We start from the raw sequence: 14,760 nt of genomic DNA, 5'->3' as shown, positions 1-14,760 counted from the left end.
TGGCGATGTAAACAATTCACGTGCCCCACACTTGGGAGCCCTCGGCCCCCCGGGGACCCTGCAGTCCCTGAGCTACCGAGGTTCTGTCTGGGAAGACCAGCCACTTTTGGGGTCACCATCTGCTTCATTGTCTTGCGCGGAGGGGTGGCTCGCGGTCACAACCAGGTCCTTTGGAAGACCAGCCTGTTCTGCACACACCAAAGAGGACCCCCCCCTCCACCCCCCATAACACATCTCCTTAGAAAGGCTTCTTTGCAAACTAAGAACCTGCAGTGTCTGCATCGATGAATGAAGCTGGGGCTCCAAATACAAAAGCCACCTCCCATCTCCGTGTGGGCGGGGCCACGGGGACCGAGTGGCCAATGGGCTGTGAGAGCGCCGGACCCTCTGACCGGCTTCCCACATCCAGCATCTCCGCTTTGCCCTGGCAGCTTCTTCTACGCCCCTCCTTCTGGAGGCTTGCTGGCTGGGCTGCAGACCCCGCCGGCCTCCAGCACCGGGAACAGCCTCCCCGGCGTCCAGCATGGGACACTTCCCAGCCACGGGCAGAAGCACTTCCCTGATGCACGGACACCCTGTGGGAGGGACACCTGGCCACAGAGCTGAGAAGGAACCCCGAGGGCCGCTACCACCTCCTGCCTCTGAACCTGCACCCGCGCAGCCCCTCCCCACTTGCCCACTTCCGCCCGCCGGGGTCACCAGCCCCTCTCACGTTCAATGTCCCACCAGAAGCATCCACTGACCCTACACACCCTGGCTTGACAATCACGTATTTTACCAAGTGCTGTAAAACCTGTACCCGCACGCAGAGCTCGGAGCCGCGCCTGCCGCACCATGGGCGCCAACAACCACGGAATCGGCTGCCGTTGAGCGCTTAAGCCCCGGAAGGACTTGGTGCCGCAATCTCTGCAAGCAATTGGCCACTGTGCTTCATGGATCATGGCAACAGGAGTGTGACTTACCAGCACATAGTGACAGTGTCCAAAATACACAGTACAGAGCAGCCCCCAGTGAATTTTTTTAATGCAAGTGCCTCATTATTGCCACAGAAAAAGACAACACAACAGCAGGACCCTACTGTCCAATGCAGCTTCTTCCCTCCCCCCTGCAGGTGACGAAAGAACCAGGCGCACGTTGGGTATGTCAGAAGGTGACAGAGCTGCGACAGCGGTCTGCTTCCCTCTGAGAGCCAGAGTGGCAGCTCTGTAGCCCCATGGGCATGTGGAGGTGGATGATTTATTCAGCCGTCCGAAACCATTCCTTGCACAAAGCAGCTGGTGTGGGAAGAGAAAAGAATCCTCGCAACTACTTAAGGCGAGGGCCCCATTCCACAGCACAGCCCGAGGGAAGCCAGGTGCCGGGACGCGGGGAGGAAGCCCGCTCTCGGGCCCGCGGGGAGGCAGGTGGCCTGGACACTGCCGGGCCAGCCACGGGCACGCACAGAGTCCCTTTCACAAAGGCACCCTGGATGTTGCCCTGCTGTGCCGTTAACAAGGGTGCTTCCAGAAAGCCGCTCCTGTATCTGCTGTAAACCCGCTGTCAGATCAACGGTCCAAATGCTGCCAGCAGCACATCTGCATGGTAACTTCTCTTTAAAATTTAACAACTGCCATACCATGCGATGATGCGCGGTGCTGCATTTCAGGTTAAAAATAATGTCCAATACATGGGAGTCACAATAAACTCACGGCAGGACATTAATTGTGGAACAAGGAATGCCTCTCAATGTACACTCAAAGGACAGCCAAACGCCAGTAGGTGCTTCATGCCAGACATGTGACAAATGTGACTCTGCTCCCTACTTTTGTGTTCAGACTGAAATTTTCCAAAATAAAAGTGTAAAAGAAAAACACGGTAAGAGTTATTAAGAAATGCAGTAAAAGGGTAACTGTGTTTAACACTGGGTAATACAATTAGTGATGATTTCTATTTTTTCTTGTTTATCTGAATATGCAGTTTCGATTTTTTTCCCTACAAGAAAGCTTTGCTATATTTGTAATAAAAAGCCAAACTACTTAAAATATTTGTGCCTTAAAAATTTAGATTTCCTTAAAGAATTGTTATATTTCCTTCCTCCTCCCCCTCCTTCTCTTTTTCTTTCTTCTTTTCAAGTAAGAAATACTGTGTAACCCAGTATGTTCTTTTTTGCCCTGGCTCATTATGGCAACGACGGCAGCTGCTGTGGTGGCCTTTTTCTTTCTCCTTCTCACGGCTTTGACAGCCGATCTCCGTCTCGCACACGTAGAAAACGCTCACAGCACACACACGCGGTCCACGCCATTTAGTGCCACACGCCGCACGCCCCCTTTGGAATGAGGAGGGCTGCCGCACGCGAGGCAGAGGCCGGTACACCAGAGCGTGAAAAGGTGCCCAGTCCTCCCCGGCTGGCAGCCCGTACCTGCAAATGGCACACGGGAGCTTGTCACCGCTCCCCCCACAGCCCGCGTCTGCTCTGGATTCCAAAGCCACGCGCCCTGAGCCAGGCACCGGGCCGCTCCCCGAGCAGATGGTGCGTTGCTCCCCTTTGACGCTCACCAGCCCAGCAGCTCGGACGGCAGAGCCCGCAGCCCTTCCCCTCCCGTGAGCTCTGCGAGTCCCCGTTCCGTCACCAACGGACCGTAACAGTGGCCCCACTGGCATTGCATTTCCTCATTTCTCAAATGGAGAGAAACTTTTATCTTCATTCCCTCCCAACACACCACCCTCCACACTGATGGGACGGGGATTAGCAAAGGTTATTTTAGCTCCTTAGACACCGCTCTGCCGCAGACACCACGCAATGCAGCGAATTTCATCCGACGCCTGCAAGCTCACACAGGCCGACGGCTCCAGCGGGCAGCGCCTCCGTCGATGACAGAGACAGGCCACCGGAAACTGCCAGCATCTACCGTGCCTCAGCCACTTCGCTTTTAACACCAGAAGGCCTGCCTTTATCTCCTCCATGCACAGAAATCCTTTAGTGACCGTTTAAGGCAGCGTTTCACAAAATAGGGCTTGTGGACCACCATTGTCAGCCAGGGGCAGGGCAGTTGTTACTAGGTAGACTCCTAGGCCCCGCCCCATCTGGCCGGCTCTGGACCTCTGGGGGTGGGGTCTGGGATTTTCCGTTTGGCTCTTCTAGGACTGACACTCTCCGGAGAGGCTTGGGGCCTCCGCTCTGCAGCCGGCTCGCCCGGCCGGCCCCCGCGGCCCCCCCACGCCCGCTCTGGCGTATGCTGGGGGCCCTCCTCTCTTTTAGCTTTGGCACCTGTGACACACAGATTAGGCCCTGATGACACAGATGTCCCTCGGTGCTGTTCTACGTGGCACTTCTCTTCACATACTATAATCTCAAAATGACTCAGGCCTACACCTCCCATGCATGGTAAACGCCCAGCTCCGTGTTGTAGGGTTTACCTGAGGCACGGAATACACTGAGCTGTGAACCAAAGGGAACTCAGGGGCCCCTGCTGGAGGCTCAGTGTGTTCAAGCCCCTTCTCAAAAGGCGAAGAAATTAATTCCAAGAGTTGACAGAAGCAAAGAAATAAGAAGAAAGAAATAAGCTGTCTCCTTTATGAGAGAGAACTGAACACGAGTGAAGGCAGACGGTGGATCCGAAGTGCGGAAACACACCCAGGGCCACTGACAGGCACCGTGTGGGGCGGGGGGTGAGGAGGGGAGCCCAGCCTGTTCACAGGGCGGCCGCTCAGTGTAACCAGGAAGAAGTATATCCCTCAAGGTAATAATCACCCGCCTGTAGAATGGGTCTCGCTCTTTCCTGAAAAACTAACTTCTTCGGAGAATGAAGAGAACGCTGCCATCAGAGGAAGTTCCTCTAACGAGCAAACACACTGAGGTGCAAGCAAGGACTTAGGCTTAGCCAGAGGCCTGGAAAAAGGTTAAAAATCAACACGCCGATGGGAGAGTGATTAGAATTGTTCCTTCAGTCAATGGTCTAGCCAGGTCTGCAATGGGGCCTGGGAAAATTGTGTACCAGCCACGTCATAAAGGACAGTTTGCCCTGGTTGGGGGGAAAAAAGGAAATGACAAAACCAGGACCTGCCACTCACGGCCGCTAAGCCAGCCCCTCGCTGCCCCATCCCCGCGGCCACAGCGACCTCCGGACAACAGGAACCGCACGTGACAGGACGCTGCACGCCCAGTTCCCGAGGGCCTGGGGTGTGAACGAAGAGTCGCGAACATCGGGTCTTACTTCTCGAGGTCCGTCTGCAGCCGCGGCAGCGCGGGCACGCCCTGCTCCGCGTGTCAGGCTCGACCCGCAGTGGTCAGGTGGGTGGGACCGGATCATCCACTGCACATGCACGCGCAGACCGCCCCCCATCTCAGGCCACTGCTCCGGATGGCCCAGGGCACTGCCACCTCTCCGGGACCTGCTCAGTTCCCCGCAGCACCTTCCCTTGGCTGCAGCAGCCCGGATGGTGGTCTCAAGTCCCATGGCTCTGCCCCCGCCCTCGCCTGGGCCTCTCTCAGGCTGCCAATCTCAGCACCAACACATGCACGATCGTAGGCACCACAGGTGGCATGGCAGTCACATTTCTCTGATGACCGAGGGGCCTGCAGATGTGACCCTGAGCCACCTAGCTATATAGTGACTAAGGTGACATGGTCTTTTTAGGCCCTAAGGCACATTTGTCCCTCGCCAGGGACAAAGGTGGTGACATTCGGACGTGGAGCTATGATGAGTCTGAGGTTCCTCTTTCACTCTGGGGGGCGGGGCAGGGGGCAGTGGGCCAGGCCACCTGGGATGAGGCTCACCTCTGTCACTGTGACATGGCTAAATGGCTCTGCTGCCTAAGTCTTACTTTCCTCCTCCCTAAAATAAGGGAGCCACAGCTAATCATCAGCATTAAGTGACAATTAAATTTCATCACGTATGTTACCAGGATGCCCCTTTCACTAATCCACCCACCAAGTTATGCCTCTGAGCAGAGAAACACGGAAAACCTTTCCTGGCCACGGACCTCCCCTCCTTCTGTTGTGATGACGATGAAGATGGCGACGGCGACGGCGATGACCATCGTCATGATGAAGGCGGCGACGGTGGTGGCGATGGCCATCGTCATGATGAAGGCGGCGACGGTGGTGGCGATGGCCATCGTCATGATGAAGGCGGTGACGGTGGTGGCGATGGCCATCGTCATGATGAAGGCGGCGACGGTGGTGGCGATGGCCATCGTCATGATGAAGGCGGCGACGGTGGGGGCGATGACCATCGTCATGATGAAGGTGGCGACGGTGGTGGTGATGGCCACTGCTGAGCTCATCACTCTGGTCACGTTTAGCCCATTCCTTTCCCGAAATAACCACGTGAGGTCGCCAGTAGCACTGTTCACATTTTCAAGACGAGTAAGCTGAGGCAGAGAGAAGGTCACACGGCCACAGGTGGCGAAGCTGGGATTCACACCTGACTATGCACCCAATCCCTTTACTTTTTACACCTGCCTTGGAGAAGGGGGGACATTTTAAAAAACCAAGAGCTCATGTGAAGTGTTTTAATAACCTGCCAGGCACCAGGGGAAATGCTCTTGGTCATACGATGCTGTCTGACCCACAGACCAGTCCCCCGATGCAGTGTCACGCTCTGCCCGTGTGGCCCTGGGGAAATGGCGGTGCGGCTGGGGCCCTGGCAGCCTCTCAAAGCTCATGGGCAACCGTCACGCCACACAGCTCCCTGTCAAGCATGCGGTCGCAAGTCTGGAGCCAGCAACGCTGGCTTCAACGACCAGTTTTTTCCCTCTGCCTCAAACACGTCCGATGGGGCACCACGCCTGGGAGAGGGGCGATGGCCGCAGCGAGCCTCAGACTTGGGGTGATGGCGCCACATATGCTACTGATGCGCGGAGGCCGTGTGTGACCCATAGGCCCCAGCAAGCTCTTGGGGCAGTGGGAGATGTCCCTTCCCATCGGGTGGCAGCCCCGGGACAGCCAGGGTATACGTGGGTGGTGGGTCCTTCCCAGGACGCCCCTAGGTGTCCTCTCACGCAGTTGGGACCCAAACTCGTGAGGCCCAGTGCGAGGCTGACGGTGGCCCCCTTGCTGACACCAGGGAGCCCCAGAGGGGACCCGACGCCTCTGACAACTCTACTTGTTATCATAGGACTTGACCTGAGTTATGACTGTTTCCTCCTCTCATTTATGGCTGTCACCAAGTGCCACGTCAGTATTTTGTTTGCCACCAGCTCTCAGAAACGGCTCTTCCTCTTTGTAAAGAGGATCAGTTGTAGTCAGAGAGAACCGAGGTGGCGAGTGTGGGAAGAGGCTCTCCTTCTCTCTGGGTACCTGCTCTTCCTCCTAAGGAGTCTGCAGGGTCAGGACAAGGGGCGGGACGTCAGTGTCACATGTGACAAGCCGTGGAGTCCCACGCGTTCCTCCCAGTGCCCTGCACCGGGAAGCCGGGCTGGGACAGCGCTGGATTCAGACGTTCTGCCTCTGAAGGAGGGTCTAGATATGCGTGAAGAGGGTGCCACATCCACAAGGATGACAAAGCAACTCTGCTTGTTTAGTGTCATGGAACAAGCCCAGCTAAACATTAACACTAGTTTAGAAACCTAAAACCTGTACTCCTTTGCTAGGGCTGCCATAACAACCATGGGTGGGTGGCTTAAACACATGAATTTATTTTCTCACAGTTCAGAGGCTGGAAGTCTGAGTCCAAGGGGTCGGCGGGGCGGGTTTCTCGTGACCCTCCCTCCTCCGCGTGTAGATGGCGTGGACCTCTCCCAGGGTCCTCCCGAGTGCTTCCTCCTTGTCTCTGTGTTCCAAGTTCTCGACTCCCAAGGACCCTCGTCAGACTGGATTAGGCTCCACCCTAAAGGCCTCATTTTAATTTAACCACCTCTTTAAAAATCCCATGTCTAAAAATACATTCTGAGGTACTGGGGGTTAGAACTTCAATATACAAATTTTGGGGGATTCCATTCAGCCTGGAACACTCTGTCCCCCGCCTCCCAATTTCATGTCCTTCTCACATGCAAAGTAGACTCAACCCCATCACAGAAGCCTAAGAGTCTTCACCCATTCTGGAGTCTAAAGCCTCATCTAAACCTCCTCTAAATCCCAGGTGGGCGGGACCTGAGGTGGGAGGTCTTCTCTTCCTTTGGGCCCTTGAAGTGGCGGCCTCTTCGAAAGAGCTCCCCGAGCGTCCCGACCGCATCCCTTCCCTGGCGGCCCTGGAGGGTGGCCGGGCGCGATGTCCCTCAGCGGTCAGGACGAGACAGAGGGTCTGTGGTGCTGAGCCTGGTGCCGGTGTCACCGCGGGCTGGCCAGGCTGCGGCAGAGTCCACCCGTGTCTGCCCGCCACCCCTCTCCCCACGTCCCCATGTACAGGACCCTGGGTTTGGAGAGGTAGCAAACCGGCCCACCGGAAACATATCTCCAAGCCTCGCTTAGAGGGAGGGTGACCTATCAAGGTCAGCAGAAGCCACGAGGGGGCGCCGACAGCCCTGTCAGGGGGCCCACCGCTGGGCAGAGATGCCTCCCCGCCCCACCCAGTCCTGCTGGGCGCAGACACCGTGACGAGCCGGCGCCCCAGCCCAGACAGCAGCAGAGCAGCCACGGGAGGGGCTGAGTCTGATGCCGTCACGGCCCCTCCCCAGCCCTGAACGGGCTGTTTCTGGAACTCAGGTGCAGTGAGAGGAAAACAGTCCCCGGCCTTTGTCAGTGGCTGTGTCCGAGCCGGTGTGAGCAGAGCTGGTAGAGCGCCATGCCTTCTGACACCAGCCATGTCCTGCGGGAAGTCCATGCTCAGCACTTAATGAGCTGTGCCTTTCATGTGGCAGCTTGTCTTTGAAGAAGCAGGGAGAAACCGGCCCCAGGTAATGAGCCTCCTCCCACTGTCAACCAGGGTGGGGGGCGCCAGGAGGGGGGACTGCAGGGGGCCGCGGAGAGGCAGGAAGGGCACTGGGGAGAAGAAAGGAAGGCAGAAGGACAAGCGGAGACAGTGCCCAGGTCGGGAGGGGCCCTGCCGCCCGAGCCGGGCCTCCCGGGGGGAACCACGGCGGGCGTCCACCGCGGGCCAACTACGCGTGCACGCGTCCCGCCACGAGGAGCCCTGCGCCCTCATACGGCCCCTGGGCACTGAAGCGTCCATGGAGGAGCAGAGAGCAGGGCAAGGCTCTCAAACCGGGCACAGTACATACAGGTCCTAACCGACCAGCATGAACGTAACCACTCACGCAAGGTTAAGCTATTGAACAGGATGGGGGGCCGCACACCCTGATGTTCAGCGCCCCGTTTTACACATTTCCTTCTTACGGAAACGAAGGCTGAAGAGCAGGCACCGAGACGCTTGGCTGTTCACATCCGTAATAGTCCACTGGTCAGATCATCGAAAAACATCATTCTTATCAAATGAAATGACATTAAAACTACCCGCATATGCACAGAATTCCTTACACAGCCCCTGGAAACCAGAGATGACAACTGCAAAAAGGAGGGGAAGTAAGACACCCTCTTGTAAGATTGGCCACAGCGTGCAGGCTCTAGGCTGTGGGCTGAATTGTGTCCCCGAGAAAGACATGCTGAGGCCCTAACCCCCAGCACCTCAGGTTGAGACCTTATTTGGAAATAGGGTTCTCGCAGAGGTGAGTAGTTCAACTGAGGTCACGATGGGCCCATAAGGCGGCCTGCCAGGCGTCCCTATAAGAAGACACAAAACCACAGAGAGAACACAGTGAGGACAGGGCAGAACTGAGCGATGTGTCCACAGCTGAGAAACACCAAGGGCGGCCGGCACTGCCAGAACCAGAAGACGGGTCTGGCACGGACCTTTCCCCAGTCTCTGGAAGGAGCCAGCCCGCCGGCTCCCTGATCTCTAGGCTCCAAGGTGGGAGGCGGCATGTTCTGCTGTTCTAAGCGCCTGGTTGGTGGTATGTGCTTAGGCAGCCCTGGGGAAGTAACACACCCCGTGTCCCTGAACTTGCCGTTCAGCATCGGAAATGGAGGCTTCAGTTTGGAGGCAAGGTTTAGCTTTCTTTTTCTTTTCAAGTCCAAAACACAATTTAATATGGAAACACCGAAGAACTTATTATTTTTTTTTCAATAGGAATGGAACCTATCTCAAGCTTCAGAATAAATAAATGCCTTGCACACTCTAGAGTGAAAAATTTTGTTGAGACATGGGCCACTGTTATTCAGACTAAATTAAAGCTGATTTTCAGAGATTCTTAACAAAGGGCTACCATATGACTCAGCAAGCCCCCTCCTGGGGACCTACCTGACAATTTTGAAAGCATTTATTTGTAAAGATATATGCACCCCTATGTTCACTACAACATTTTTCACAGTGTCCAAGACATGGAGACACCAGAGCACCCTCTGATGGATGACCACATAAGGAGGGTGTGGTGCACTTGTCGTACGGACAGTGGACTCCTCCTCAGCCATAAGGAGAGATGTAACACGGCCATTTGTGACAACATGGAGGGATCCTGAGAGTATCATGCGAAGCAAAATAGAAAAGGTCAAGAACCGTATGACTTCACTCACATGCCGGATATGAAACAGGAAGCAATGAAGGAACAAACAAAAACTCATAGACACAGACAACAGTATCGTAGTGACCAGAGGCGAAGAGGCAGGAGGGAGGGAGAAGAGGGTAAAGGGGTCAAATATACGATGACAGAGGGAGACTGGGCTTTGGTGGCAAGCACACAATGTGATACAAAGATGATATATTACAGAATTCTACACCTGAAACTTACGCTATTAACCAATGTCACCCCAATGAATTTAATTTAAAAAATTTCTGGTATAAGACTTCTTCTGACTGGCCGGACTGGATGGGTAAAGAAGTGGATCCCAGCCTTCATTCAACCACAGGCCACTTCAGAAGGGACTGCTGGTGGCAGCTCCTGGGTGGCAAGGCACCTGCTTTGAGCCCCATCCCACATGTGCCTCCTGATGGCTGCGCTTCTCCTGTGGGAGATCAACAATCGTGAAAGAGTTCCAAGCGGGCCCAGTGTGGCCCACAGCAAAGCCCTCAGCTCCGGGGGCTGGAGCCCGGCCTCTCTGGACGTCTGGGCGGCGGATCCTGAGGGCAGTAAGAGGCTTCAAGGACACGGATATGGCCGGGCCACTGGGAAAGTTCACAGCATGCTGATGAAGAGTGTCATTCGCTTGTGCGAACTCTTTAGAAACAATGACAATTCCTTCCACCTGCTGTGAGTGGGCGACACCCTCCTCGACACCCTCCTCATGGTGGGAAAGTCAGATCTGGGGTACAGGCCACAGAGGAATCAGCCCATTGGACACTGGAAGAGATGCGGCTGCTAACTGAGCATCTCCAGCTGCCCTGCGAGTAGATTTCAAGTGTGAACGTGGGGTAGTAACGCGGTTCCAAGGAATGACCGACCTACAGCTATGTAATTAAAACACCCCGGCACCTAGTCACTGGCATGAGACAAACATGACCTTCACCTCCCAATCTGCAAGGCCAAACAGCTCGCTGGCAGCCGCGCTAGCCTGCGGGACTCTGCCCTCACCCCCAGCCTCCCCGGCCTCCCCTGCCGGAGCGGACCTGCCCTAAAGGGGCCCTAGGGGCTGGCAGGGGCCCCACCTTCCAAAAGGCTCCCTCCCTGGGGAGAGGCAGGAGGCCGAGCAGTTCAGGCAGGTGAAAGGCACCCTGTGAGTAGCCCATAGTCACGATAGAGAAAGAGCGGACCCTATGACACCAAGGCATGTTTACAACAGCAAATGTGGAGGTGGCCTCAGAGCTCTGGCAGGAGCTGGCAGGTGCATTGCTGAGGCCTGGGGACGACACCCCAGTGCCGCTGACAGAGACTGCAGCTTCGCACAAAATTCACTGTCACTCTTTTGAATGCAAAGCCGGTTTGCTATGCAAGTCACAGCGTTCTCTGTCTTGAGGCCAGCGCGTGGCGCGGGGATTAATTCATCACTGCCACGCCAAAAAACGCAACATTCCTATTCCAGTCCCCGCTCAGCTGCAGGCTCAGGTATAAAAGGGGACGCACGGTGGGGCTCCAAGAGCATCTTGAAAATCGAGTGTTTGGGTTCTGCCTGAGGTGTCAACAATTGTGCTGCTGACTGCATCATGACCAGCGCGGCCTTCCTTAGTAATCCAGGGATGTGTCACCTCTGACATGCCAAGAGAAGCCACTTTTCAAGGTTGGAAGTACACGAGAAAAATGCACAGGGCAAAATGCTAACACACCAGCTCTGACCTTGTGTAGAAACCATCGAAGAACTCAGTGCCTTTTACGATGAGACCCTGCAAAGGCCAGGATTCCACTTGCCTTAATTTTGCCTGATCACCAACTAGGAGCGTCAGGTACAGCAGGGGCTCCGTAAATGTGACAAGTGTGCCTAGACGTTCATGGACATGAATGCCTAGCAAGATGCTTCTCATACAAGAATTGGAAATAAAAAATAAACTTCCAGCAATGTGGACATGGATAAACACATACAAGGCAACCATGTAAAATCACATTCTGGAGGACTAGTTAAGGATAACTGGAAAGTGCTCTGAATAATATGCTAAAATTAAACAAACATACAAATCCACATTACATAAACTGTAGACTTTTCAGAGAAAAACACTCGTAAGGATATGCACCAAAATAAAATGTTACAATGGTTTTCTGTGTGGTGGGCAGACAGATGGTTTAATGGTCTAACGTAGACATTTCTGTACTTAACAAGGTTCCTACAACAACCAGAACGAACGAACGAACGAACGGCCCCGTGAGGATCTGCAGCACAATCCCTCTGTGGCCTCACCCAGTTCCGGCGGGAACAGGCCGGAAGGCTCTTCTGCCCCCTCTGCCACTTGCTTCCTTCTCACGCTGTCAGCACCTCTGCGCAGGGCGAAGACACTCTCTGTCCCGGCTCAAATGCACTTCATCGTCACCGGGTCGTGACACACCGTTATAACAGCTACAGAGCTGTCATCTGACAGAAAGTGGCCCCTAGGAGACTGAGAGGAAGACGTGAATCGGGTGTGGGAGGCGGGGGTGGCGCTGGGGAAGGCCTCCCCAGCAGCACCCCGCACGGTGTGAGCTGGGCATCCTCAAGTCTGCAGATGTGCCACCCGCTGGTCTGCCCTCCGCACACCGGGCAACAAGGCGCACGCAGGGGCTCAGAGAAGCTCAGACAGTGGGGGCCATGAGACGCCCGGTCCCTGGGCTGGGAAAGAAGGGTGGTGGCGTGGCAGACACAACCGCCCGGAGGCAGGCGACCGAGGCGGGGGCGGGGGGGGGGGCTGGGTTCAGAGGTCAAATTCCACTCCTCTCGGTTTTCATCAGATCCAGGCCTGCCCCGGCACTGGATGGATTGCGGCCCCTCGTCCTTGGCTGAAGCTAATCGAACAGCACCGCTGGCCTTCGGTTCCTTTTGAAGAAGGGTTCTACCCAGCGTCTTCTCTCACAAACAGCCTCCCGGGGAACTTAGGGACGGTCAGGCAGGCTTTGTCTCTCTCCCACCTGCAAGGCACGGAGTCCTCTGGGCAGGTGCACGCCTCTGTGGGCTCGGCCCTGGGGAGGCGGTGCTAGTGTGTGGGGTCCCGGAGGGGCACAGGCTTCCTCTGGTCACCTAGCGACCCTGCCCTCGCCCAGGAAGCACTTGATGTTCCCAGGCGGATGGAGAAAATGAATTACCCAAGGTCAAGGTCGAAGAACTTCCAGCTTGTCAGGCATCCCATTCCAGGTGTGCCTTACGCACCAGCCCTCCCAAGGGGACGCTAGCAGCGGGCCTCTGCTCTGGCCCCTCTTCTAAGCCTGTCCTCCCCGGAAGCACAAAGCGACCTGGGACCTAACGCTGGCGTCTATACTGAGGGAGCCCTGCTGGGGTGACGTGAGAAGTGATGGAACCCAAAGGGACCGTCAATGGCTAGCGTCGCCCAACAGCCGAATGGCGGTGGGGAGGGAACCGGCTCCTTCCGCTGTGGTATCAAATCCGAGCTGCAGAGCCTCCGCCAGGCCAGCAGAGAAGGGCCTGACGGATGCCCTCCAAGGGCCTTTCCAATGCGCAGTCCTGTGTTACGGTGAGCGGGCCACCTGCCTGGGGGAAAAGGTCATCCTCTGTATTAGAGGATAAAGAAAGAAGGGACAGGTGTTTAAGTGCCTTGCATGAAGGCCAAGCAGCAGCTTTCTCACCGTGTCACCTCCTGGCCAGGCCACGGGTGGGAGGAAGCGAGGGAAACACTGGCGGAGGAAGGCGAGCCGAGGGCACGTGGCCGGGGAGCTCTGCGGGCCGATGAGCAAGCCGTGCAAGGACACACCTGCAGCCTCCTCGCAGGGAGGCCGGCTGTGCTCTTGGCTCTGACCTTCTCGTTCAGGCCCCCAGAGAGTAGTCTGCAGGAGGCAAGGACGTAATAGGGCAGCAGTCGTGGGCTGAATGGAAACACTGCAGTGACAACGTCTGCATCCTGCCACCTAAAAAGTGCCACGTGAAACGTGTGACGCTGTGGAAAGCAGACTGCAACGGAAGTGTGGCAATCCGTTGACCGGTGTCCGGGTCACCCCTGAGCGACTATATCAGATTTTCTGGGGTGGGCCAGGCATCAGTGCTTTCAAAATTCCCAAGGGACACCGGGCGGCAGGCACGGCTGAGAAGGAGGGACCGCGTCGCAGCCCTGGCACCCACTCAACATCCCCCCCACCTCTGCCTGCGTCACTCACCCTCTGTGGGACTCAGCAGAGACTCAGAACATGAGACGGCTCCATCTGGAAGGTCTCTGCCAGCAATAAAAGTTCTGTTCCTCCATGGAACTTTCAAACTTGTAGTTATTTGTCTCCATTTAGCCTTAAAACTTGACTGATGTTCACAGTACTCTAGGAGGTACTGCAGCATTAGTTTCCCAGTGTTACTTGTTACTGAAAAAAATTATATCTTTAGCCCTGTCCGGGTGGCTCATTTGATTAGCACATTGTCCCACACACCGAAAGGTTGGGGGATCAGTCCCGGTCAGCACATACAGGCGGCTCTCTCTCCCCCTTCCTCTCTCTCTAAAATCAATAAACATAAGCTCAGGTGAGAATAAAAATCTTTTAAAATTTTCTCTTTTTCCCCCTTTACTACTGGTTGCTGCTAGCACTCCCCGCTCCCCACTCCCCAATGAGATGCTTCCCCCTGGGCCATGGGAATGCAAAAGCCACCAGGGAGAGACTTCCATCCTGTGTACTTACTGCTCTTCTTCCTCTGCCAGTGGCTGCAGCTAAGGCAGAAAGTCTCTAAGTATTTTCAAGTATCTGGCTATCAAACTACTGAATGAAGGAACTACAGAATACACTAAGCCTCCTTCTTTAAAAAACAAAAACAAACAAACAAAAAACCCCTAAATCAGCGAGAAGCCACTTGAAATGCATGGCTATTGCATGCTACTTTATATTTGGAAATAAATTAGATGATCAGAAAATGAGAATAAGTTTTCGGGTTAGCCACACGTGCAAATCCCATTAAAAACTAGTCAATCAGCTACACAGGCGAGTGTGATTTTGTAACAGCCTCCGGAGATGACTGGCCACGGAAAGGCAACATCCTCCTTCAGGGAGCAAGGGCTGTGTTTTGTTTGTTTGTTTGTTTTTTTCATTATTTTTGTTCATTTTGGAGGTACCTGGTCATATCCACAGTTCAAAAATTTAAAAAAATATATATATATACAGTTGTCTGAAATGTTTTTCTATTTTCTCCCATAGCAAAAAGGGCCCAGCTTGGGGCAGCAGCTCCCATGTGTGTTTAGTGTTCCACGGTCAAGTCAAACCAGTGAGGTCAAAAGAACTTGCTTGTATTTTTATTATTTTATA

At 55.0% G+C, this 14,760-nt stretch overlaps 1 protein-coding gene across 1 annotated transcript in view; it reads right to left on the bottom strand.

The window, feature by feature from the left end:
• The window catches only part of SLC35F3 (solute carrier family 35 member F3), a 272,142-nt gene that overhangs the window by 224,592 nt on the left and 32,790 nt on the right, over window positions 1-14,760 (bottom strand). The gene's annotated exons all lie outside the window — the stretch shown is intronic.

This window comes from Pteronotus mesoamericanus, unplaced genomic scaffold (assembly GCF_021234165.1).
Source record: "Pteronotus mesoamericanus isolate MK-2021 breed Mesoamerican mustached bat unplaced genomic scaffold, CSHL_Meso_final contig_347, whole genome shotgun sequence".
Taxonomy (NCBI): Eukaryota; Metazoa; Chordata; class Mammalia; order Chiroptera; family Mormoopidae; genus Pteronotus; species Pteronotus mesoamericanus.
The sequence above is the reverse complement of the archived record's forward strand: the minus strand, read 5'-3'. Positions and strand labels throughout refer to the sequence as shown.